Source organism: Nomascus leucogenys, chromosome 22a, assembly GCF_006542625.1.
Source record: "Nomascus leucogenys isolate Asia chromosome 22a, Asia_NLE_v1, whole genome shotgun sequence".
In the NCBI taxonomy this organism is placed as follows: domain Eukaryota; kingdom Metazoa; phylum Chordata; class Mammalia; order Primates; family Hylobatidae; genus Nomascus; species Nomascus leucogenys.
The window spans coordinates 42,716,566-42,742,620 of NC_044402.1; the positions used below are offsets into that span (position 1 = coordinate 42,716,566).

General features: G+C 47.3%; 2 long non-coding RNA genes and 1 pseudogene across 2 annotated transcripts; all 3 read right to left on the bottom strand.

Moving 5' to 3' along the window:
- Nucleotides 1-26,055, bottom strand: part of LOC100601371 — a 481,171-nt pseudogene that overhangs the window by 78,059 nt on the left and 377,057 nt on the right.
- LOC115832367 lies at nt 3,589-4,762 on the bottom strand. The gene is made up of 3 exons (XR_004027851.1): nt 4,726-4,762; nt 4,407-4,460; nt 3,589-3,618 (listed from the first exon to the last, which is right to left on the bottom strand). It is a non-coding gene; the product is annotated as an uncharacterized LOC115832367 (long non-coding RNA).
- LOC115832366 lies at nt 4,751-25,407 on the bottom strand. The gene is made up of 5 exons (XR_004027850.1): nt 25,392-25,407; nt 24,845-24,898; nt 12,864-12,905; nt 9,988-10,020; nt 4,751-4,779 (listed from the first exon to the last, which is right to left on the bottom strand). It is a non-coding gene; the product is annotated as an uncharacterized LOC115832366 (long non-coding RNA).

Here is a 26,055-nt window from a genome sequence, read left to right on the forward strand (position 1 = left end):
TTGCCACCTGCTCTGAGCTGTGAACTCTCAGAAGGCATGGCCTGCCATGGTGAACACTCAGGGAGGATGACGATGGCCTTAAGAACCCAGCCTTAGCTTTGGGGCATCTGCTCCAACAGTGCCTTTGGAGTCCCCCAAAGGCTGACTTTGAGACATGGTTTAAGTGCAAGTATCCCATGGATGCAATAGTAGGGAAACAGAGAACCAAAAAGGGGAGAACACTCATGCCTGTAATCCCAGCACTCTGCGAGGCCAAGGCGGAGGGATCACTTGAGGTCAGGAGTTCAAGACCAGCCTGGCCAACATGGTGAAACCCCATCTCCACTAAAATACAAAAATTAGCTGGGCATGGAGGCACGCCCCTGTAATCCCAGCTACTTGGGAAGCTGAGGCAGGAGAATCACTTGAACCCAGGAGGCAGAGTTTGTAGTGAGCCAAGATCATGCCACTGCACCCCAGCCTGGGTGACAAAGCTAAACTCCACCTCAAAAAATAAAAATAAAAATAAATAAAGCAGGGGAGAACAGGCAGCAAGAAATACACTTGTTGGCCACTGGAGCTCTGTCCTGCTGTGACTCTGGGATATTGTGCAGGATATACCCTCAGAGTGACGACAGCTGAGGACAAGCGATCTGAGCTATTCTGCTGGTGGTGCTGCTGGCCACCCATCACGTGGCCCAACAACATACTCTCTAGAGGCCAGAGAAGACCCCCAGCCAGAAGAATGCAGGCTGGGCTGCAGGAAGCCTCCATGTAAAATAATAATATTCCTCCAGCAGGGTTGCTGTGTGGATTACATTAATGAACACATGTCATGTGCTTAGTACGATGCCTGGCATGTATAAAGGCTCAGTCCTCTGAGCTACTATGCTTATTACCTATAAAGGTTTGATGAAGAAACAAGACTGACCTAAATCTATTGTGGGGGAAAAATGCTTTGTTGCCCTTGACTAGATGTCATGGAGTGTTTTGTTGAACAATGTTCAAGTCTAAACTGGTGTTTATGGTGAATCTTAAAGCTGGTCCTTTAGCGGACACCTTGGGCCTCGACATGGAAAAGGCAGAATCTCATCAGGCCAAAAAAGATGCAACCCTAAAGGTAACGCAGCCAAGCTATTGTCTCCATTTTGCAGATGAACTAGCTGAGACCTCAAGGAGGGGCTTGCCAAGATCATCACGTCAATTAATAGAAGAGCTAGGATTCGAATCCAGGTCTCCCAATAGCCGTCAGGGGACCTTTGACTTCTTTAGGTTCATTTTGTTTCTTCTGAAGCAAACTAGGGTGTTGATTCCAACAACAGTGAAATGTACAGACTTTCTGCAGATGCCAACAGCTGCATTTACCCTCTGGATAGCTGGCGAGTTGCCTAGGGCTCAGGTGTGTGAACTTTCTGGGTGGTCTATGTCAGGACAGCAGTGCCTCCATCTGGAAAATGGGAGTGAGGATGCCTACACCTCTGGCTTTTGGGGAGGATACATTAACTAGCTTGGTGGCTGGGCAGTGCATATGCCCTCTCCCAATTACTCACCACACTTCCTGGAGGGCCACTGGGACCAGGGGAACTGACATGTCCAGGAGCACCCTGTTCAGAGACAGAAGTTAAGAAACTAGGCCAAACGCATTGATTATAAGTAGTTGCCCCAACTCTCTCTGCAAACCTGCCTCATACTCAATTCATCGCGATGTGCTGGAACTGCTGCTGACCTGACAGCCCCTGCAGACATGAACCTCCTCCCTGGAGGGCCGTGGTGTCCCAAGCACCAAGCCTCAGGTGAGTGGGCTTCTGGCACAGAGGTGAGAGGCAGGAGGGCAGGAGGACTCTGGAAGTTCCTTAGAGCTAAGGCACAGGGGGGTGGAGGAGCCTGGCAGTGGGCAGAGAAGGGCTGGGACCTAACCACAGAAAAGGATCTCAGGTGAGGTTTGGCCTTATCCTAAGTGCATGAGGAAAAGGAAACATTGAAAATGGAACGGTTCAGATCTCAGTTGCATATGTGTGTGTGTATGTGTGCACATGCGTGTGTGCATGTTTGTGGACGTGTATGTGTGTGTGCGTGTGTGCATGCACGTGTGTGTGTGCATGTTTGTGGACGTGTGTGTATGTGTGCATGTTTGTGGAGGTGTGTGTGTGCATGCACATGCATGTATGTTTGTGGAGGTGCATGTGCACACCTGCATGTGTGCATGTTTGTGGAGATGTGTGTGCGTGCGTGTGCATGCATGTGTGCATGCTTGTGGAGGTGTGTGTGTGCGTGCACGTGCGTGTGTGCATGTTTGTGGAGGTGTGTGTGTGCGTGTGCATGCGTGCATGTTTCTGGAGGTGAGTGTGCATGCCTGTGTGTGTGCATGTTTGTGGAGATGTGTGCATGCGTGTGTGCATGTTTGTGGAGGTGTGTGTGTACTCGTGTGTGTGCACACCTGTTTATGGAGGTGTGTGTGTGCACATGCGTGTGTGCATGTTTGTGAGTGGGTGTGTGTGTGTGTTGGCTTTGACTGGAAAATCAGGTAAGAAGTGGATTTGAACTAGACCTTGATGGCTGGGCAATGATCCATGAAAGGAGATGTGGGTGAGGACATCCAGGTGGGTCAACATTATGGGCGCGGGGAAGCAGGGAGCTCTCATGGCCCTGGAGGCTGCCCATGTTTCCTCGAGGCCTTGTTCCCCACTGTCCCTGGGTTTTGCGCATCTCCAGGGTCAGGACTCATGGAGAACACTCTCAGCCTCCTCCTTGCCTACATTTTGCTTCCATTCCCCTCCAGGGCGGGCTGGAACCAGGGCTCTCTCCACAAGCAGGGAGGAGCTGCCATCTGTCCTCACTGTGGCATCCACACTGGTCACTACCTTGGCAGACCCAGTTCCGACCTGACCATACGCATGGTGGCCTGGTCATATCAGCACCCTCTAGCTGGTACAGGGACCCGGCAGTGGTGCTAGGAGCAGACCGGATGTGTGCTGCTGCTGCTCCTCTTGCCACCGCCACTTCCCAGAGACCCCGGGATGAGGCAGCCCGTCCTGCCTCCCACCAGCTCCAGAGTCCAGCCTGAGCTTTCTGGCTCTGCACCATGAGACAGAGCCCGAATCAGCTCCGGGAACAAGTGCCAGCCCCACGGGGATCAAATACACCCTGGATCTGGCCCCAAGGATGGGTGAGCCAGGAGCAGCTGAGGAGTGTGCATAGAGGTGTCTGTGTGTTTTCCTGGCTGCATCTGTGTGTTTCGGGCTGTGTGTGTGTATACGTGTGCACACGTGTATTACAGGATGTGTGTTCTCTGGTTTGTAGAGTACGTGTACGTGGTTGTGCATGTAAGCACACTTCTTGGAGTAACAACCTCACTTGCGAGGTGAGGTCTGTGTGTGTCTCATCCACATGTGCATAGAAAGAGATTTCTTTCATTCGCTGGGCATGTGGACAAAGTCAAGAAATGCCACGAAAGTGGTGGAGGCCAGAACCTCTCTCTGTGCTGACTCCAACCAACCACTCGAGTGAGCCATAGAGCAGAGCAGACACTGGGCGGGGCCTCCCTCCAGGGGTCCTCCACAAGGCAGGCCGATCATGGGGACTCACAGGGTTTCCAGCTGCTCCAGGAGACCCATGTGCACCTTCCTGTCCCTTGGCACCCTGCACAGGAAATAAAAGAGGGGCAGGGTTAAGACACCCTCAGTGATGCTGTTTTCCCTCACAGCAGGGAGGTCTCGGGGATACCGTGCTCATCAGAAGCATCATTCCAAACTGAAGGGGTCGGAAGCACCGTCTAAAAGGTGAAGAAAATCACTACTTCCTGGCCCTCTGTTGGCGCTGGGCGTATCGCGATTTCATTCCATCCTCACCACCGACCCAGGGTATAGGGGTCAGCACCGACCCTCTGTAGAAATGTAGCTCAGAGGGGCTCACACAACCAGGCAGGGTCCCCAGTCACCCCAGCAGGATCTCCTACCATAGCACAGAGTCTCCCAGAGAACCAAGATCCAGTGCAGAGGCTAACACTGAGCAAAATGACAAAATCAAAGCACTAACATGTACCAGGTGTCACTTAAACCAGCATTGCCACTCCATGGCTGGGATCCATTTCCTGTTCTGCAAATCCTCTGGGAACCAGGGTGCCTCCTGTGTGCAGAGGCCCTTGCTCTCCAGATCCTGCTGAGCAGGAGAAGGGAGAGCACGGCAGAAACCCGGAGCTCACCTACGCCAACCCTTTAGTGACAGAGTAGGGACATCCCGGGGTACATGGCTGTGTCTGGGGCGTTTAGTGAGGGCCACTCAGTCTCTGCAGCACATTGGGGCTGCTCTCCCCAGGGTCTACTCCCAAAATGCCAGGGGAGAGAACTGGGGAGGGTGGCCTGGAGGGAGAGAGTGTGGCTGGGATCTCCAAGTCCCTGAGCCAGCAGGGGAAGGGCTGGTGTTCTTACCGGTGGTCCAGCGGGTCCCCGAGGTCCCAATTCTCCAGGATGGCCCCTTGGTCCCTGTAAGCACACAAGTTGCCATGAATCAGCTCATCCCCCTGGTTCTGAGCAGATGGGCGGGTGGGGCGGGGACGCTGCAATGGGTATAATTTGAGATCCAAGGAGGGGACGTGGCTAGTGTCCTGAGGAGAAGAAAGGGCTGCCTTCCATTCAGTGGGGCTCCTGTGTGTGGAATGCACGGTGCAGATCTAGAGCTGGTCAGCCTTTGGTGTGCGGGTCTCCAGGTAACCAGCCCTGCGGGAGAAGGGGGGCACAAGGGACTCACCGGTTCCCCAGGCATGCCTGGATTGCCCTTCTCTCCTTTGAGCCCTTGTTCTCCCTGCTGGTGAGAAGCACAGGGTACAGTGGACTTCAGGGAGAACTGCCCCTTGTCACAGGGTACATGCCCCCAGCTCTGGCCACACAGGCCACCTCCGGTCCTATGTATCACCTGATAGATACCCACCCCCAAAGGCTGTTCCCTCTGCCTGGGGGTTCTTCCCTCCTACTCCCCAGGACTGATTCTGACTCATCTTTCAGGTCAGGAATCACTTCTTCCGGGAAGCTGAACCCCAAAATGGGCCCAACCCTCCTGTTCCAGCCAGTCAGTGTACTGTGCCTTTCTCCTCCTGAGCCCTGTTGTGGCCGCAGTTTTACATTTAGTTGTGTGGTTTGATTCATGTCCCCTCCAGCTCAGAGCCTGGCACGTAGTAGATCATCAGTGAATAATGATGGAAAGAGTTTTGAGAGAAGGAAGGGTCTTTAAGGGCCCCTGGCCCAAACACTATTTTTTCTCCCTCTCTTTCTCTCTCTCCCTCCCTTCCTCTCTCTCTTTCTAGTAGAGATGGGGTCTCATTATACTGCCCAGATCTTTCTTGAAATCCTGGGCTCAAGCGATCCTCCCTGCACAGCCTCCTGTGTACCTGCCTCCTGGAACTACAGGTCCTCACCATCATGCCCAGCTCCAACCCCTTTCTAGATGGAGAAGCTGGGGAGGGGTGCTTAACTAAGGGAACCCAGACCTTTGGGGACAGACTGGGGTTGAACCCTAGACTCTAGATGGTCAGAATGGTGTGTCTAACTTTTGCTGAAGAAAGGATGAGACACAGGCTGGACAGGCAGTACCCTGGGTGGGCCCAGGATGGAACGATCCAAGATGGGGCAGGCTCACTTCCAGGGAGCCACGTCCAGGGTGCCCAACACATCTCCCAGGAGGGTTGAAGGGACATGTGATCCTCAGCCTGCAATTCATATGGAACAAGAAGATGAGCAGATGGGGGACTACAGTGAGGACAGCTTTCCAAGGCCTCAAGGGTGTATCTTTCCGCAGCTGAAGGGCCACTGTGCAGGAGAGGAGTGGGGCCAGTGGAACAGGGTGGACACAGTCTCAGCTTCAGACCTGTACAGCCTGTCTTGGGAGCCCTGGACCTCTAACTTATTGGCCATATAAATTTTGGCAAAGTAGTTACCCATACTGACCCCATATGACCTTTGCAGTTTCCATGCATTTTTTATCTGCAAAATAAAGAGGTGTCTCCTTTTCACATACAGTGAAGGCCAATGGTACAGAGAAGGTGCAGCAGAGGCAAGACATCAAAGAGAAACAGCATGGGTTTGCAGAGTTCTCCAGGACGGCAGATAACCAGAGCACGTGTACCCAGAAAGGCAGTGTGCAACCCTTCTCAAGGAGCAGAACCTGCTACTGTCCCAAATCCCCACAGCCTGCTTAGGGGGACATTGGGCTCCCCTGCCACAGATAAGCCCAAGGAGAGCTGGGATGAGCATCTGCCTTGGGTGTAGAAGGGAGTCCTGCATGGATGGGATGTTTGCAAGACACGACTTCAGAGAGCAGGAGATGAAGGGAAGACTCTGGATGCATCTGGAAGAGAGTCTAATGTCTACATTAGAGAACATGAGGTTGGCTGGTTCTAACCTTTACTTGGTGGAGCAATCAGCATAGAAAGACACTGTCTACTAAGGGTTTCATGCTACTTTCTCTCTCTATGCCTCTGCAAATGTTAGAGGCCTTGCAGCCATGGTTTCTACCTGCCTTCCCTTCCCAAGCTTCTCTCTGATACAGCAGTTGGAGACCTCATGGTCTGCGGCTGACTTCCTCACTCAGCATCACCTATTGCGTGGAACCGACATGGTCTACCTCATAGAGCTGTGACCTGGATTCAGTGAGATTGCTTTTGCAAAGTGTTTCACAGAGCTCAGCACAGAGGTTTCAACAGGTGCTAGCCCATTCCTCCGCCTAGAATCTCCATTGCCATTGAGCTCAGAAGGAGACATGTCTAGCCCCATTCACCACGGACAGTAATACCATTATTTCCAGCATGTTTTCCTCCTGGAAAACTACCCATGGTGAGGATTTGCAAGTCTTTTTCTTGTCCTCCAGTCACTGGCAACAATTCATAAAGACAAAAGGGCTTATGGGATTGTTTCAGGAGACACACAGGGAAGACGTTTGCACAGTCTTCTTCCAGTGTTGGTGAACGGGACTGCAGTGGCAGGAAGACAAAGTGAGGACCTACGGAGGGTCAGAACGGGCCAGAGGAGGACTCAAGATGCTCAAGACATTCCTGCCCCAGAGCCTAGGAGTCAGGAGGCAGCACCTTCCCTCCAGGGGCCCCCTGGAAGGGTTCTGTCAGTAGCTGTTGAATGCATAAGTGGCTGGCTTCTGTCTCCTCCCCACTGTCCCCGGTGACCTCATCCAAGTTAAACACCATCTCTGGGACTCATGATCATCTCTGAAGGCTCTGGTCATTTCCTGGGCATCCTGGAAGCCTCCTTAGCAGGGTGAGGGGTAGAATGAGGCCGGTTGGACAAAGCCTTCCTAAGATAACTGCTTTGGAACAACTGATGAGCCTCCAGTTACAAAACCCTGCTTGAGTTCTCCACTGTAACTTCCCCAAGCACGAAGCTGCCTGTCCCTCCTTCCTCCAGCAAAGGTTCTGACATCTGCAGACCCCAGGGATATGCACACCATCAAGCAGCCTGCTCTGTCCTCTGCAAACCACCATCACCCTGTGACCTCATCAGGTGCAGCCACCAGCCATCCCCAGGAGCCTCCTCAGTCCCAGAGAGGGCAACAAAATGAGTCGGGCTTCTCCCTCCACCTCCTCTTCTCCTTTCCATTCTCTTCCTCATTATGCAGCGGACCTTAACAACCCTCTAAACTGCTCTCTCCCCAGCCTCTTCCTGCACTGCAGGGGCTCAAAGCCATGTGCCCCAGGACAGCAGGGAGAAATCAAACAGAATAACACTTTCTAAATCCATCAATACAAACATGGGTTGCCATGGCGATGAAGCCAGTCCCAGGGAGACTCAGGCAATTGCCCACAGTGAAACTTTTTTTTCCATAGACATAATTTCCTTGTTCGCATCTGAGAGTGGCTTCCTGGCTCTCAGGCTCCCGCAGCAATGCAGAGCCTGCAGGAAGGATGTCAGTGCTGGGACCCAAAGGGGAGGGCGGCACAGGCCCCTCATGTGCCTTCCCAGTGGAATGCTCTGGAAATTGTGTTTTTACAGAGCAATTCCTTTAAGGAGAGCCTGGACATGTAGGCTTGTCTCAACCCTGAGGGGCTCAGGGTGGACCTGAGGGAGGGAGGCCCACAGATGTCAGTGGCAGGGGGAGGCAATACATGGAGGTGGTCCAGGAAAGGCAGGTGACCAGTGGAAGGGACAGGCAGTGTGATGGGAAGCCCCTTGCGCAGGACAGCCAGCCGGAGCTGAAGCAACGGCGGTACAGACGCTCCATTCAGCACGCTATGGCTGACACACTAGCCCCTAATTCCTATCTCGCAGGTAGGGCCTTCTTGGCAAGTTCCCTAGCACCTCTGAGCTGCAGGACCATCACCTGTAAGATGGACACAGGTGCCACTCCCTCAGGGCTGTTAGGAGGCTTGGCTGCAGCAGTGCCAGGAAAACGCCCGGAGCTGAGCTGCTGCATGGGGTGCTCTGCCCTTCCAAGCTCCTCTCTGGGAGAGCAGGTGAGAAGACAGGGTGGCAGGCAGGTAAGGGAGCTCCTCAGACAGTGAGCGACGGCCCTGCAGGTGAGGGAGGTGCTGCACCCTCATGCGGTGAGTGCTGCCCTGCAGGTGAGGGAGGTGCGGTGTCCCTCACGCAGTGAGTGCTGCCCTGCAGGTGAGGGAGGTGCTGTGTCCCTCATGCAGTGAGTGCTGCCTGCAGGTGAGGAGGTGCTGCTGCCCTGCAGGTGAGGGAGGTGCTGTGTCCCTCATGCAGTGAGTACCCGCCCTGCAGGTGAGAGAGGTGCGGTGTCCCTCATGCAGTGAGTGCCTGTCTCTGCCAGAGTGGAGCAGGGTTCTAAATGTTTTATGTAAAGTGTAAATATCCTGTTATTTGCATTTAATCCTGAAAGTGTATTTTTATTGTCCCAATTTTATAATTGAGAAAACTAGGTCTCAGCGAAGAAACAGAAGGAACATTTTCAAGGACAGGTGGGCAGTGAGGCAGTGCCCTTTAATGGTTGACAGCTCAGTGACAAGAGGGCTCCTTTAACATCAGGGCCTTCTCCCCCTTCTGGAAAGGCTCACAGCCAGAGCCCTGTGCACCTGCTCTTTCCCGCAGATGCCTCTCACCCACTTCTCCCTAAGTCTGTGCTGCCCTAGGATGCCCCATCTCCCTGTTATGCTTCCCAAGCACAAAATCCTTCCTTCTCCTGCAGTGATTTTAGCACCTGACGCAGTCTCTCTACCTGCTTCCTTCTTTTGCATCACACGCAGCATTCTTTTAAGCTTTTAAAATGGAAGTGACTTAATATTGAATAAATGAAGATAGCAACAGCTGAAATGGACATCTACCCCAGCCTCTCAGCTGTCCCGTATGTCAAGCCCTAATAGCAGCAGAACTGCATCGAAGGCAGCAAAAGAAACAATGGCATGTTTTCTGGCTTCAGCCAACAGCATAAAGAGATCCTGAAACCACCTATTTTCTGAAGAGCCATTCATGAAAAGAGAAGAAAAAGGTTTCTAGAGGTTTCAGTGCTAAGCTTTATTTCTTGCCAAGTGTTTTTTTGTGTGTGGAAGTAGCCAGCATCACTCTCTGTCCATCTGGCACACCCCACGCTACATCTCAGGTTCCAGTCCCCTGAACAGCCTGAGAATGGGGTCCCCTCTTGACACCCCTATCTCTGGTCTCCTTCACTGCCAGCATCCATGGGGAACGTCTTTGCCTCTCTCTGACTCTCATGTTCTGGTATCTCAAATAATTCTGTTCTCCTCAAAACCACCAGCTACTCTCTATGTTACTGAATAATTAACTTTTCCCAGAGAGGCCTGGCCTTTGCTCTTAGCTATGAGAGGTGACTTCTGGGCCCCTGGAATGTCCTGCTTGACCCTGGAGCCAGCTCCCTGCAAGGCCCTTTCTCCACCCGTTTTCAGGACAAGCCCAGCAGCTCAGATGCCTGACAGTGATGAACGCGATGGGGCTGAGCCCTCACCCCACCCAGTCCAGGCCCCCAGGCCACACTGGACATTGCTCACTAGGCAAAGCACGCTGGACACCCCGAGGCACCGCTGCTACTTACGGGCATCCGTGGATGTGGTGTGAACACGGATGTCTGAAAAGGAAACCGCAGAGATTAGAAAGACGGGCATCAAGGAACCCAGTGTTTCATTTTTAAAACCTGCCTTGGAGAGGTTTACAAGGGAAAGAATACAGCCCCAAGGGTTCCTGGAACGATTATTAGTTTTGATAATTAGATTCACATATTTCTTTAAAGTCCCTGGCTATTTATTTATTAAGGCAGAAATGCATAGTGGTTAGATTCGGGAGCCCTGGAGGCACAAGACCTGAGCTCCAAACCCTGTGTGACCTTGGACATGTGTCCTCAGCTTCTATGTCCCCATCAGTAAAATGGGAAAGAAACATTCTTCCCTGCAGGTGTCCATAAGAGCCCTGCCGAGGACACTGACTTCATGTCACAATGTCTCCTTCTCACTACTGCCATCTGCTGGGCATTGGGCAGGGATGCAGGTGAATAGTAGAAAAGGCTGGGGAGAGTAGGGGAGGAGGGGAATCCCTGCTTGACAGAGCCGGGGCTACGAAGACTCTGGCAGACGGGCCCCTGCAGGCTCCTTCAGCCTGGCCACCCCCACCTAGGCTGTGTTTAAGGCTTCTCAGGTGTCACGCTTTCTCCAGCTTCAAAGCTTTTGCAAATACTGTTCTGCTCGCCTGGAACATACTCTCCTCTCCCTTTCTATGACTAAGGTCATATGGAGACCTGCAGGTGTCTTTTAAATGTCGTGTCTTCATGGATCCCTCCTCCCTCTCCACCATGCAAATATAACCTGGGTCTCCATGTTATTCTTGTTGATGCATCTTGTTCTTTTCCTGGATCACATTTACTATAATTTGCAATGTAGGTATATCTTTGCCACTGTAGGGTTATTTATCTTCTTCACTAGGCTACAAGCTCTGACAGATCTGATCCATGCAGATGCCTGGGTCCCAGCAGGGGCCCAAAAGAAGCAGTAAATGGACAAAAAACATCATAGATAATGGTCCTAAACCACAATACATTAAAAGAAGATGGAAAAAAGGAGCTTCCTATACCTTGCCCTCCATGTCCCCAACCCCCATCCCTTTTCCAGAAGGCACTGTTTTTCAGTTTACCATATTTTTAACTGTTTCCTATATATTTCCGCACAATTATAAATGTTTGGAAATATATAACTTTGTGCAAGTTATACAAATAGTAACAGCGACTATACAGGATTACTTACAGCCACTGACAGGCCTTCGCTCATGTGGTCTCACAATAACTCTAAGAGGTGGACTATTTGTTTCTGTCCTGCCTTATGGATAAGAAAATTGGAGGACACAGAAGTAAACCACAGAATGAAGTTCAAGCTGCTGGTGAATGTCAGGACAGGAACTGGCGTCCACATAGGTGGCCTGGGGAGCCTGTGTTCTTATCTTTCAATATGCAGTGATTAACTAACAGATTTTTTCCACTTAATTTGCCTTGTTCCACTTAATTTGAGTATCACTATATTTTTAAGACCATACACATATTGTATGCATATTAATTTGTAGAATTCCATGATACAGATATTTTGTGATTCACTTAATTTTGTGCTTATGATCGTGTGGTCTGTTCTAATTTTTTATTGTCATAAGTGATACTACAATGTACATCCTTATACATGCTTTTAAAGATGCACACATACAAACATCTCTGCAGGATAAATGCCTAGACATGGAATATCTAAGCTAAGGGGTAGGCACTTTGTGATATATTGGTACTGCCAAGTAACTTCTCAAATAGGTGTGTCCAATCTGTTCTCCCACCAAAAGGGTATGAGAATGCTTGCTGCCCTGCACCCCTGCCAATGCTGCAGGTTATCAACCTTAAACAGAAATTTGCTATGACTAATTCCGACTCTAGTTATCATTCCAATTTCTTCCAACACCCTTATGGAATGTCTGAGTCTCATTTTGATGAGTGTTGCTGGGGAGGAGACAGAGCTGTGGAATAATGATTTCGGTTTGATGAAAAGCAGAGTAAGATTCTTTGCCACACTACAAATGGGATTTCTGAGTGCACAGTCTCTCTCCTCTCCTGGCATCCCCTGCGAGGGCTAGTAACTGGCCAACTCCTGGTACATGTGTAGGGTCAGGGCCAGCCCAAGAAGCCACGTGCAAACCTCCCTGAAATCAGCTGGTCAAAACAGAGGATCTCAAGACGAGGAAGAAACATTAAAATGGAAAAAAAGAAAAGAAAAAAGAAAAATATGCCCCCATTATACAGTTCTTGGGAGTAAGATAAATAATAATAATAGCAGGTTTTAAAATTTTTAGTATTTATAATGCACCAGAAACTCTGCTAAATATTTTGTAGTTTCAATTAACTTTCACTCCACATGTACAAGATAGCTGGGTACGAAATTTTCTAACAGACGAGAAAACTGACTTTGTTAGACCATAACTATGACCACAATGCTGGTGAATGACAGAGCTGGGAGCCAGGTCTTTGTGCCCTCAAAGCCCACGCTGTTAGTGATACTCAATAACAATCCACCATGCCCACCCTAACACGTATAGAGGGCCAATGAATGAAGCCCAGTTCCTGGGTCAGGGTAGTGCAGTCTTATGCTGAGCAAACTGCTTCTTGTCTCTGGACCTCAGTTTCCCCACATGTGACAGGCAGATATGTATTCTCAGTATCTAGCACCCATTCTGATAAATAATTGTGCTTTTGCTGAATAAATGAATAAGCATAGGATGGTTCTTAGAGAAGTGTATATATTTTTGGTTTGTAGGACCTAGGAATAGGCCTAGCTATTGGCAAACTCGAATAGGGGAGATATTTAAAACTAAGTAATGGTGGTTGGTGGAGGGAGAGTACGAATCCCAATATCATAGGAATTCAGAGAAAGAATTAGAAGCAGAGTAACTTACAGTTCCAGGTAACCCGGGAGGGCCTGCAGGACCAGCTTCACCCTAGATGGAGAAATGGAAAATCCACAACCATTAATCCTCCTCCCACCTCTGCTTATGCTGTGACAGATCAGCTAACACTATTTTCCCCAGACAACAGAATCACCCACCCTGCACCTACCTTGATAGATACATACATACATAACTACATATGTACATTCAAATTATAAACTATTTCAGACATATAAAAACATTGTTTTGAGAAGTATCCATATTGATATGTGTAGTGGTAGATCATTTATATCACTATATACTATTCTATTGTGTAAATGGTAATAAAGTGAGGGAGGATCCAAGATGGCTGAATAGGAACAGCTCCAGTCTACAGCTCCCACTGTGAGTAATGCAGAAGACGGGTGATTTCTGCATTCCAACTGAGGTACCGGTTTCATTTCACTGGGGCTTGATGGACAGTGTGTGCAGCCCACAGAGTGTGAGCCAAAGCAGAGCAGGGCATCGCCTCACCCAGGAAGCATAAAGAGTTGGGGAATTCCCTTTCCTAGCCAAGGGAACCCATGACAGATGATTACTGGAAAATCAGGACACTCGCACCCTAATACTGTGCTTTTCCAACAGTCTTAGCAAACGGCACACCAGGAGAATATATCCCGCGCCTGGCTCAGAAGATCCCACGTCCACAGAGCCTCACTCACTGCGAGCACAGCAGTCTGAGATCAAACTGCAAGGCGGCAGTGAGGCTGGGGGAGGGGAGCCCGTCATTGCTGAGGTTTGAGTAGGTAAAGAAAGCAGCCGGGAAGCTCCAACTGGGTGGAGCCCACCACAGCTTAAGGAGGCCTGCCTGCCTCTATAGACTCCACCTCTGGGGGCAGGGCATAGCTGAACAAAAGGCAGCAGAAACTTCTGCATACTTAAACTTCCTTGTCTGACAGCTTTGAAAAGAGTAGTGGTCCTCCCAGCACGGAGTTTGAGATCTGAGAACAGACAGACTGCCTCCTCAAGTGGGTCCCTAACTCCCAAGTAGCCTAACTGGGAGACACCTCCCAGTGGGGGCCAAATGAAACCTCATACAGCCGGGTGCCCCTCTGAGACGAAGCTTCCAGAGGAAGGATCAGGCAGCAACATTTGCTGTTCTGCAATATTTGCTGTTCTGCAGCCTCCGCTGCTGATACCCAGGCAAACAGTGTCTGGAGTGGACCTCCAGAAAACTTCAACAGACCTGCATCTGAGGGTCCTGACTGTTAGAAGGAAAACTAACAAACAGAAAGGACATCCACACCAACCCCATCTGTACGTCACCATCATCAAAGACCAAAGGTAGATAAAACCACAAAGATGGGGAGAAACCACAGCAGGAAAGCTGAAAATTCTAAAAATCAGAGCACCTCTTCTCCTCCAAAGGAATGCAGCTCCTCGCCAGCAATGGAACAAAGCTGGATCGAGAATGACTTTGATGAGTTGATAGAAGTAGGCTTCAGACGATTGGTAATAACAAACTTCACTGAGCTAAAGGAGGATGTTTGAACCCATTTGAAAGAAGCTAAAAACCTTGAAAAAAGATTAGACGAATGGCTAACTAGAATAAATAGCATAGAGAAGACCTTAAATGACCTGATGGAGCTGAAAACCATGGCATGAGAACTACATGACACATGCCCAAGCTTCAGTAGCTGATTCGATCAAGTGGAAGAAAGGGTATCAATGATTGAAGATCAGATGAATGAAATGAAGTGAGAAGAGAAGTTTAGAGAAAAAAAGAGTAAAAACAAATGAACAAAGCCTCCAAGAAATATGGGACTATGTGAAAAGACTAAATCTACATCTGATTGGTGTACCTGAAAGTGATGGGGAGAATGGAATCAAGTTGGAAAACACTCTGCAGGATATTATCCAGGAGAACTTCCCCAACCTAGTGATGCAGGCCAACGTTCAAATTCAGGAAATACAGAGAACACCACAAAGATACTCCTTGAGAAGAGCAACTCCAGGACACATAATTGTCAGATTCACCAAAGTTGAAATGAAGGAAAAAATGTTAAGGGCAGCCAGAGAGAAAGGTCGGGTTACCACAAAGGCAAGCCCATCAGACTAACAGCGGATCTCTTGGCAGAAACTCTACAAGCTAGAAGAGAGTAGGGGCCAATATTTAACATTCTTAAAGAAAAGAATTTTCAACCCAGAATTTCATATCCAGCCAAACTAAGCTTCATAAATGAAGGAGAAATAAAATCCTTTACAGACAAGCAAATACCGAGAGATTTTGTCACCACCAGGCCTGCCTTACAAGAGCTCTTGAAGGAAGCACTAAACATGGAAAGGAATAACCTGTACCAGCCACTGCAAAAACATGCCAAATTGTAAAGACCATCCATGCTAGGAAGAAACTGCATCAACTAATGAGCAAAATAACCAGCTAACATCATAATGACAGGATCAAATTCACACATAACAATATTAACCTTAAATGTAAATGGGCTAAGTGCTCCAATTAAAAGACACAGACTGGCAAATTGGATAAAGAGTCAAGACCCATCAGTGTGCTGTATTCAGGAGACCCATCTCACGTGCAGAGATACACATAGGCTCAAAACAAAGGGATGGAGGAAGATCTACCAAGCCAATGGAAAGCAAAAAAAAGCAGGGGTTGCAATCCTAGTCTCTGATAAAACAGACTTTAAACCAACAAAGATCAAAACAGACAAAGAAGGCCATGACATAATAGTAGAGGGATCAATTCAACAAGAAGAGCTAACTATCCTAAATATATATGCACCCAATACAGGAGCACCCAGATTCATAAAGCAAGTCCTTAGAGACCTACAAACAGACTTAGACTCCCACACAATAATAATGGGAGACTTTAACACCCCACTGTCAACATTAGACAGATCAACAAGACAGAAAGTTAACAAGGATATCTAGTACTTGAACTCAGCTCTGCACCAAGCAGACCTAATAGACTTCTACAGAACTCTCCACCCCAAATCAACAGAATATACATTCTTCTCAGCATCACATCACATTCATTCCAAAACTGATCACATAGTTGGAAGTAAAGCTCTCCTCAGCAAATGTAAAAGAACAGAAATTATAACAAACTGTCTCTCAGACCACAGTGCAATCAAATTAGAATGCAGAATTAAGAAACTCACTCAAAACCGCTCAACTACATGGAAACTGAACAACGTGCTCCTAAATGACTACTGGGTACATAATGAAATGAAGGCAGAAATCAAGATGTTCTTTGAAAACAATGAGAACAGAGACACAACATACCAGAATCTCTGGGACACATTTAAAGCAGTGTGTAGAGGGAAATTTATAGCACTAAATGCCCACAAGAGAAAGCAGGAAAGATCTAAAATTGACACCCTAACATCACAATTAAAAGAACTAGAGAAGCAAGAGCAAACACATTCAAAAGCTAGCAGAAGGCAAGAAATAATTAAGATCAGAGCAGAACTGAAGGAAATAGAGACACAAAAAGCCCTTCAAAAAATCAATGAATACAGCAGCTGGTTTTTTGAAAAGATCAACAAAATTGATAGACCACTAGCAAGACTAATAAAGAAGAAAAGAGAGAGAATCAAATAGACGCAATAAAAAATGATAAAGGGAATATTACCACCAATCCCAGAGAAATACAAACTACCATCAGAGAATACTATAAACACCTCTATGCAAATGAACTAGAAAATCTAGAAGAAATGGATAAATTCCTGAACACATACACCCTCCCAAGACTAAACCAGGAAGAAGTTGAATCCCTGAATAGAACAATAACAGGCTCTGAAATTGAGGCAATAATTAATAGCCTAGCAACCAAAAACAGTCCAGGACCAGTTGGATTCACAGCTGAATTCTACCAGAGGTACAAAGAGGAACTGGTACCATTCCTTCTGAAACTATTCCAATCAACAGAAAAAGAGGGAATCCTCCCTAATTCATTTTATGAGGCCAGCATCATCCTGATACCAAAGCCTGGCAGAGACACAACAAAAAAAGAGAATTTTAGACCAATATCCCTGATGAACATCGATGCAAAAATCCTCAATAAAATATGGCAAACCAAACCCAGCAGCATATCAAAAAGCTTATCCATCATGATCAAGTGGGCTTCATCCCCAGGATGCAAGGCTGGTTCAACATATGCAAATCAATAAACGTAATCCATCATATAAACAGAACCAAAGACAAAAACCGCATGATTATCTCAGTAGATGCAGAAAAGGCCTTTGACAAAATTCAACAGCCCTTCATGCTAAAAACTCTCAGTAAACTAAGTATTGATGCTATGTATCTCAAAATAATAAGAGCTATTTATGACAAACCCACAGCCAATATCATACTGAATGGGCAAAAACTGGAAGCATTCCCTTTGAAAACTGGCACAAGACAGGGATGCCCTCTCACCACTCCTATTCAATATAGTGTTGGAAGTTCTGGCCAGGACAATCAGGCAGGAAAAAGAAATAAAGAGTATTCAATTAGGAAAAAAGGAAGTCAAATTGTCCCTGTTTGCAGATGACATGATTGTATATTTAGAAAACCCCATCATCTCAGCCCAAAATCTCGTTAAGTTGATAAGCAAATTCAGCAAAGTCTCAGGATACAAAATCAATGTGAAAAACTCGCAAGCATTCCTATACACCAATAACAGACAAACAGAGGGCCAAATCGTGAGTGAACTCCCATTCACAATTGCTTCAAAGAGAATAAAATACCTAGGAATCCAACTTACAAGGGATGTGAAGGACCTCTTCAAGGAGAACTACAAACCACTGCTCAATGAAATAAAAGAGGTTACAAACAAATGGAAGAACATTCCATGCTCATGATAGGAAGAATCAATATTATGAAAAAGGCCATACTGCCCAAGGTAATTTATAGATTCAGTGCCATCTCCATCAAGCTACCAATGACTTTCTTCACAGAATTGGAAAGAACTACTTTAAAGTTTGTATGGAACCAAAAAAGAGCCTGCATTGCCAAGACAATCCTAAGCCAAAAGAACAAAGCTGGAGGCATCAGGCTACCTGACTTCAAACTATACTACAAGGCTACAGTAACCAAAACAGAGATATAGACCAATGGAACAGAACAGAGCCCTCAGAAATAATGCCACATATCTACAACCATCTGATCTTTGACAAACCGGACAAAAACAAGAAATGGGGAAAGGATTCCCTATTTAACAAATGGTGCTGGGAAAACTGGCTAGCAATATGTAGAAAGCTGAAACTGGATCCCTTCCTTACACCTTACACAAAAATTAATTTAAGATGGATTAAAGACTTAAATGTTAGACCTAAAACCATAAAAACCCTAGAAGAAAACCTAGGCAATACCATTCAGGACACAGGCATGGGCAAGGACTTCATGACCAAAACACCAAAAGTAATGGCAACAAAAGCCAAAATTGACAAACGGGATCTAATTAAACTAAAGAGCTTCTGCACAGCAAAAGAAACTACCATCATAGTGAACAGGCAACCTACAGAATGGGAGAAAATTTTCACAATCTACCCATCTGACAAAGGGCTAATATCCAGAATCTACAAAGAACTTAAACAAATTTACAAGAAAAAATCAAAAAAACCCATCAAAAAATGGGCAAAGGATATGAACAGACACTTCTCAAAAGAAGACATTTATGCAGCCAACAGACACATGAAAAAGTGCTCATCATTGCTGGTCATCAGAGAAATGCTAATCAAAACCATAATGAGATACCATCTCACACCAGTTAGAATGGCGATCATTAAAAAGTCAGGAAACAACAGGTGCTGGAGAGGATGTGGAGAAATAGGAACACTTTTACACTGTTGGTGGGACTGTAAACTAGTTCAACCATTGTGGAAGACAGTGTGGCAATTCCTCAAGGATCTAGAACTAGAAATACCATTTGGCCCAGCCATCCCATTTCTGGGTATATACCCAAAGGATTATAAATCATGCTGCTATAAAGACACATGCACACGTATGTTTACTGCGGCACTATTCACAATAGCAAAGACTTGGAACCAACCCAAATGTCCATCAATGGTAGATTGGATTAAGAAAATGTGGCACATATACACCATGGAATACTATGCAGCCATAAAAAAGGATGAGTTCATGTCCTTTGTAGGGACATGGATGAAGCTGGAAACCATCATTCTGAGCAAACTGTCGCAAGGACAGAAAACCAAACACCACATGTTCTCAGTCATAGGTGGGAATTGAACAATGAAAACACTTGGACACAGAGTCGGGAACATCACACACTGGGGCCTGTCATAGGGTGGGGGGAGGGGGAAGCGATAGCATTAGGAGATATACCTAATGTAAATGACGAGTTAATGGGTGCAGCACACCAACATGGCACATGTACACATACATAACAAACCTGTGTGTTGTGCACATGTACCCTAGAACTTAAAGTATAATAAAAAAAGGTAATAAAGTTATTTCTTATCCGTCTTCCTGTTGATGACATTTATGTGGTTTTCCTCTGATTGCAATCATAACTAATGTTGATTTGTTACAGCAAACATCCCCACACACGTGCCCTGGGCACAATTACGCATTTGAAGGCCAGCTGTCCTAGGGATGCCAGTGGGCCCTGCCCCACCCCCCCCGAAGGAGTGGGCTCTTCTCAGGAACCTGGGGGGAACAGTGTTACATTCCTATAAGCAACACAGGCTTGGGAGTTGAATCACCTGAGCTTGAAACCTAACTATACCATTTTATAAATTATTTTACCTATTTTGGCATGTTTTCTCTTTGCAGAACAATGATGGTGATAATACATACAGCTCACAGCATGGCACAGGGATTGAGTGAGACCATAAGGAGTATGGTGTTACTACATTTGGCCTCAGGAAAGGACGTCAGTGAGCTGCTCCACGCAAGACAGTCCATGGTGAGTGAATACAGTTTCCAAAGCCTGTCATCTCATGTGTGCCACATGGTCCCAGGGCACAGGTGTCTATGTTTAGATCTGCTTCTTGAACCAGCCCGGGACTGGCTCTATTGCAAGCCTTCCAAATATGGTTATGAAATAGAAAAATGTTTGAATAAAATTGGCTTAGAGAGAGACAAGTTTGCCCTTAGTCAACAACAATAATATAATTATAAAATGTTGCATCCTTTTCTACTATTATTTCTATTGTTATTTAGCATTTGATTCCAGCTCCTGGTTTAAGTAGTTTACATGTGTGAACAAGTTTCACCTTTGTAGCAATGCCTATAATGTATGTTATACATTTCACAGATGAAGAAACTGAGGCATAAAAATGTCAATGAACCTGCCCTAAGTCACACATTCTGCAAATGGTCGAGCCTGGTTTTAAGCTCAGAATGCACGCCCTTTACAATTGTGTGGCATTACTCTGACTAAAGTTCCAGTAGCTTCAGAAACAAAAGCACTTTCTTGGTGTTACTGTGTATTATTTGATTTTACCCAATTCTCTTTCTGACATTATTGAACTCAAGTTCCGGAACCAATCTCATCTAAACCAATTTACTGTCCATTAAAATGTCCAAATGATCAAAGTTAATTGTTTTCCCAGTCGAATGCATGAATGGGTATCAATGAGAAGAGGGCTGGAGGAGGGATGTGTCTCTCACCCTGAGGGCATGAAGACTGCCTTTTGGAAACAGCCTCCTCATCCTGAGGGCTGTGGGAAGAACAGCGAGCTGGAGCAGGTAGACCCATGGGGGCTCTCTGCCTTCGGAAAAGAGGCTTGACTAAGAAGGATCAATGGGTGTTAGGGTTAATGCAACAGGCCTGGGTTCCAATCCCAGCTCCTCCATGAAGTGTTTGACTGTCAGCGCCCCTTGCTGGGACAGAAGCATCACATACCCTGATGCTGTGGGCCTAAGTGCCAGTAATGGGGAAGAGCAGGGGATGTGAAGGGAGAAGCACAGGCAGAGGCAGGCAAGGCATAATCAGAAGAGGGCAATGTTGCTTTAATGTCTTCTTTTGGATTTTCTGACCAAAATTGTCAATTATCACATATTTCTCTGGAGGAAAAGAAAGGCAAACCAGATTCTTTGGAAGCTTGAATGTGACTGCCATGGCCCTGGCAATTCCGTCCAAGTAATCAAAGGGGCTTTATGGTCTTGCTAAGCCTTTGCATTCTGGAAATGAGTTTCTCAAATAGAAATTGCATTTCTGAAAAGTCCACAGCAACAGCAGGCCTGAATGGCTTACTATGCAGAGCCTTTTCCACTCCGGGCTCTCTATTTATAGACCACAAGTCTGCCTGGAGCAAAGTCCTCAGCCTCCAGCCCCAGACAAGGGGGATGGGAGGCACTGCCTAGAGCCCAGAAAGCACCAGTGCAGAAAGAGAGCTGGAAATTGGAGGGGAGAAAGTAAACTTGGGAGAATGGGGCACCCTGAAAAACATCGTGCAGGAGGAGGAAGGATGCAAGACCCCTCTGGGTGTGTGGGCACCATTCCTCCTGAGGCAGCCCCAGGGCAGGCCTAGCATGTGGCATTGTGTGCTAAGAGCCAGGACTTTCTATGTGCACTGGCAGGGTTTAGATCTTGACTCTAAACCTTTATTCATGCAGCTCTGGGCAAGCAACTTAGCTTTTCTGTGCCTCGGTTTCCTCATCTATCAAGTGGGGATGTTGTTGACAGCAGCGACCCCTCACGGGGTTGGCCTGAGATTACCTAAGTCCCTACACAGATGGTGCTCAGGACAGTCCTGCACTCGGTGAGCCTGCTACGAGTCATCCACCAATAGGAGATCCTTATGCTCTTTAACAACCCGGAGGGTCCTTGTTGGGCTGGCAAACCAAGGCACAGGAAGGTCAGGGAAGATGCCACACAGCAGATAGAACCAGGACCACACCCCAGGCCAGCATTATGGCTCCAAGAATGGTGCTCTTTCTACTAAGCTGCAGGCAAGCACATATAAACTCCTAAGAGGGGTTTGGGGCAGGTGTTTATAAAGTTGCTGTGGAACTAGAAGTGCATTTAGTCAGAGACTGAGCACGAAACAGCAAGAAAACAAGTGCCTGGTACCGTGCCTTACTCAGGGTGGGACTCCCAACCCTGTCCATGCCTGTACCCCCTTTAGAGCCAGTAGAGGGTAATGGTTCTATCAGCATCTATCAGCAGGGGGTACATGTTCTGTCAGCAGAGGGTACATGTTCTATCAGCAGAGGGTAAGGGTTCTAGCAGCAGAGGGTAAGTGTTCTACCAACAGAAGGTGAGGGTTCTACCAACAGAGGGTACACGTGTTCTATCAGCAGAGGGTATGTGTTCTATCAGTCTTCTTAGACAAACAATGACTGTCAGAGCAAATGGATGTGTCTTTGGTGAAAGGGTAAGAACTAGAAGCACAAGTTAGAATCTAGTAGAAAGGATGTCAGTCATTGTGGTTAAAAGCATGTATTTTAGAGCCCAACTGTCTGGACTCACACCCACCCTCACTCTGTAAGCCTGGGCAGAAAACCTAGTGGAATTTTTAGAGACCTGCTTGGCAAGAGAGCCCTTTGACTGACGAACTGCCATTGTGTGAATCCCCTATGTCTGGTGGACTCTTGGGGTGTGATGAGGTTTTGTTGTGGATGGGATTGTGGTGGGGGGGTGCTTTAGACTGGAGTCAGCATGTGGTCCCAGCCAAGATTTGGTTCTGTGAGTGTGGGTAAGACAGTACATCTCTCTATGCCTTAGTTCTTTCATCTATAAACTGGGGGTTAAGATGAAAATGACTTCATAGTTCATCATTATGAAGACTACCAGAGTGAGAAATGGAAAACTCAAGAAATTGCAACTTGCAAAACATACTGAGTACACAGAACCCATGACTTCCCCGCACACTGTTCAAGCTCACTGCTTTAGCAAAGGATCTTGTGTTTCAGACAAATAAGACCATGGACAAACATCTCATGCATGTGTGGTTTCGGGAACAACTCACGTGTGTGTCAAATTGATCAGCGATTTTCCAGTGGACGAATTCTGACCAAATCAAGCTGACTCCAGTCTAAAGCCCCATCCCCAACTCCATCCATGACAAAACCTCATCACACCCTATGAGTCCACCCCCCATAGGGGGTTCATGCAATTGCAGTTATCTCACCAAGCAGGTCTCTAAAAATTCCATTGTTTTCTGATCAGCACAGGTTTCTCTGGGGCTTTGACATGAGTTGAAATACTATAGATGAAGCACCTACTTGCACCTGTAGACCGGGCACTATCCTGGGCGCTGGCTTGGCTTCTGAGTGGGGGCTGCTCTTCTAAGAAGGGGCTGGGACCCGGGATCTGAGTCCTTAGGAAGTGAAAATAGTAAGGGACTTTCCTTCCCAGACCATGTGTGCCAAGTTAAGGTTCATCATATTCTCCATCCTGTTTTTGTAAAAGAAGGTTGGAGAGAGTAGGCATACATCCTCATTACACTGTGATTTTAAAAGTGCATTCTTCCTCCTTGAACCTGCCCGCATGTTGCCAAAGGGAAGTGGCAGTCTGGAGCCTCCCTCCAAAGCAATCAGAGTCAGACCCTGTGGGCTGGGCTGGCCATGCAGTTCCACCCGTGGTTCTGTAGGTTAGGCATGCGTCAAAATCTCTCTGAGTTTCAGCTCTTTTCATGTGCAAAACATTCTTATGGATACCAGCGGCTGTTTTCTGTTTGTCCCTTTATATCCACTCCTATTCCTTTCTCCATCCCAGGAGGCAACCTCAATGGTCTCATCGACCTCATCCCCTGGATCCCAGTGGTCTGGCAGGAGATGGAGAGGACAGAGAAGGACAGGACGAGACGCTGAGGATGTCAGGCCAAGGAGAGCTGGTTTTGTCTGTTTTTCTGCCCAGAATGACTGCCAGGCTCCTTCTATGGCTGCCAGCCTCTCTGGATTCTGGGACAGCTCCCTCCCCTGGTCCTTTCCCACTCTTGCTGTTCCTAGTCCTGGAGGGCATGGCCACATCCCATCTGCTTCCCTAAGCACTGTCCACAACCCGCAATTACTCTGTCATTGAAATCTCTTCCACTATCCATTTTGATTGTGCTGCTCCTGATGGACATGGTATCTGCCTGGAAGACAATGCTGACGAAGCCTCTCTGTGCACTTCGGGGCACACGGTAGGGCTCCACAAATGCAATGATGCCCCCTTGATTTATATACAGTCTGCCTGGACTCAGGCTGGCTCCAGGGTCAACCACACAAGCAATGACACACTGGGCTCATGAACGATGCAGGGGAAAGGATACAGGAGTTAGGGCACATGGGGTTTTTGCTCAGCACGTTCTTCACACTCCAGTGGCACCTCCATTGCCCTCACACCTGGGCTAATCATGTCTCTTATACCTGTGAAAGGGGCAGTGGTGTTCAGAGAGAGGTTGAACACAAACAGGCCACACAGAGCACTCAGCACAGGACAGGAGCTTGGGCAGTGCTTGAGTGTCACAGGCACAAAAGGGTGGATGGACGGATGGGTAGTGAGATGAAGGTGTTAACTCCGATACTATTATCTTCTTTGTAAGTTTATAATTGCGAACAATAAAGTTTGAGGTTTATGTCTAACATATCATTTTCTCAAAAAGCAGCTTTGGAGTCGTGAACGCAACTAAATTCTGCAGAAATGTAAAGATTCAGTACAGGCTGGGCATGGTGGCTCACGCCTGTAATCCCAGCACTTTGGAAACCCAAGGCGGACAGATCACCTGAGGTCAGGAGTTCCACAGGAGTTCAAGACCAGCCTGGCTAACATGGAGAAATCTCGTCTCTACTAAAAACACAAAAATGAGCCAGGTGTGGTGGGGCCTGCCTGTAATCCCAGCTATTTGAGAAGCTGAGACACTAGAATGGTTTGAACCAAGGAGGCAGAGGTTGCAATGAGCCCAGATCATGCCACTGCACTCCAGCTTGGATGACAGAGCGAGACTCTGATTTAAAAAAAAAAAAAAAGATACAGTATATTCTGCAGAAAATCTCTTCCTTTAGAAAAAACCAACTAATAATAATTGATCAGAATGAGAGTGAGTTTCTCCTACCTTTTCACCTCGGTCACCTTTCAGTCCTAGAAGCCTCAGTTCACCTTTTTCTCCCTATAATAAGAGATAAAATTAGAAAACATTAGAACTCAAGCCGAGCTGAATTCCTGCCTCTTCCAGGTAAGAGCAACATGACTTTGGAAAAATATACATGTATATATTTCTTTCTCTCTCACTTGTCCTTGCCTCATCAGCAAAGTGGCCACAGTGAAGTGTAACTCAGAGGGGAGCCAGTCAGTTAGGCGTGAAGCACCTCATTCTCCATTTGTCCCCTGACAGATGGTGCCTTCCACCCCTCAGCCCCATCCATCTCATCTGAAAATGCTCTGCCCTTCCCACAGACATCTCCCAGCAATGGTCCTTTGTCCCAGCTCAAGGACCCAAGTAGTCTTCTCCCCTTCCCCATCCCCTCCATCAACACTGAAAAATGCACTCTTCACCCAGTCAAAATTACCACTCTCCCAAGGGACTGAGACTCCACAGAGGGCTGCTGTCTGTGGAGATGGGCGAGGTGTCTGTGTGGGAGGAAGGAAGCTGCCACACTTACCTGGTCTCCTTTCTCTCCTCTCACACCTGGGAAGCCTGGAGCCCCTGGGAGGCCTGCTTCTCCCTGTGAGAACAAAATATTCACAAGGCGTCAACAGGAAGGCTCTCCCAGGGCTAAGCTGCAGGCCATGTGCTCTCAGTTCCTGTTCTCCAGGAACTGGAGATGTTCTGGCTTAGTGGACATCACATGGAAAGCAATGCAGTGGAGAAAGGGGAATTCTAGAGAATTTCATTCACTAAGGCATCCCCAAGCTCTTGTCTACTTCAGCTGTTTCCTTTCCCAGGAACCCTTATTTTGCCTCTCCTGGTGTCTAACCTTTCCTGTTTCTTTAGGACTCAGCAACAATGTCGCCTTCTCAGCATCCTTTCTGACAGTCCCCAAGTCTGGGAAGCCCTCTCCTATGCCCCCAACACCTGCAGGCCACCACTCATGACATCTGTTCAATTGTTCTTCAATGTCCAGTTTATCCTGGACTTATAGTGAGCTCCCAAAAACCAGGATTAATTCCTCCTGGCATCTAAATAATTTATACCAGACTTAGCATATAACAATGAATGAATGAATAAAATGAATGAATAAAAGCACAAACAAACAAACCTTGTCCAGGTCAGCCTGCCAGGCCCTGCTCCCCAATTTCTCCCTGAAAATGCAATAAAACATACCC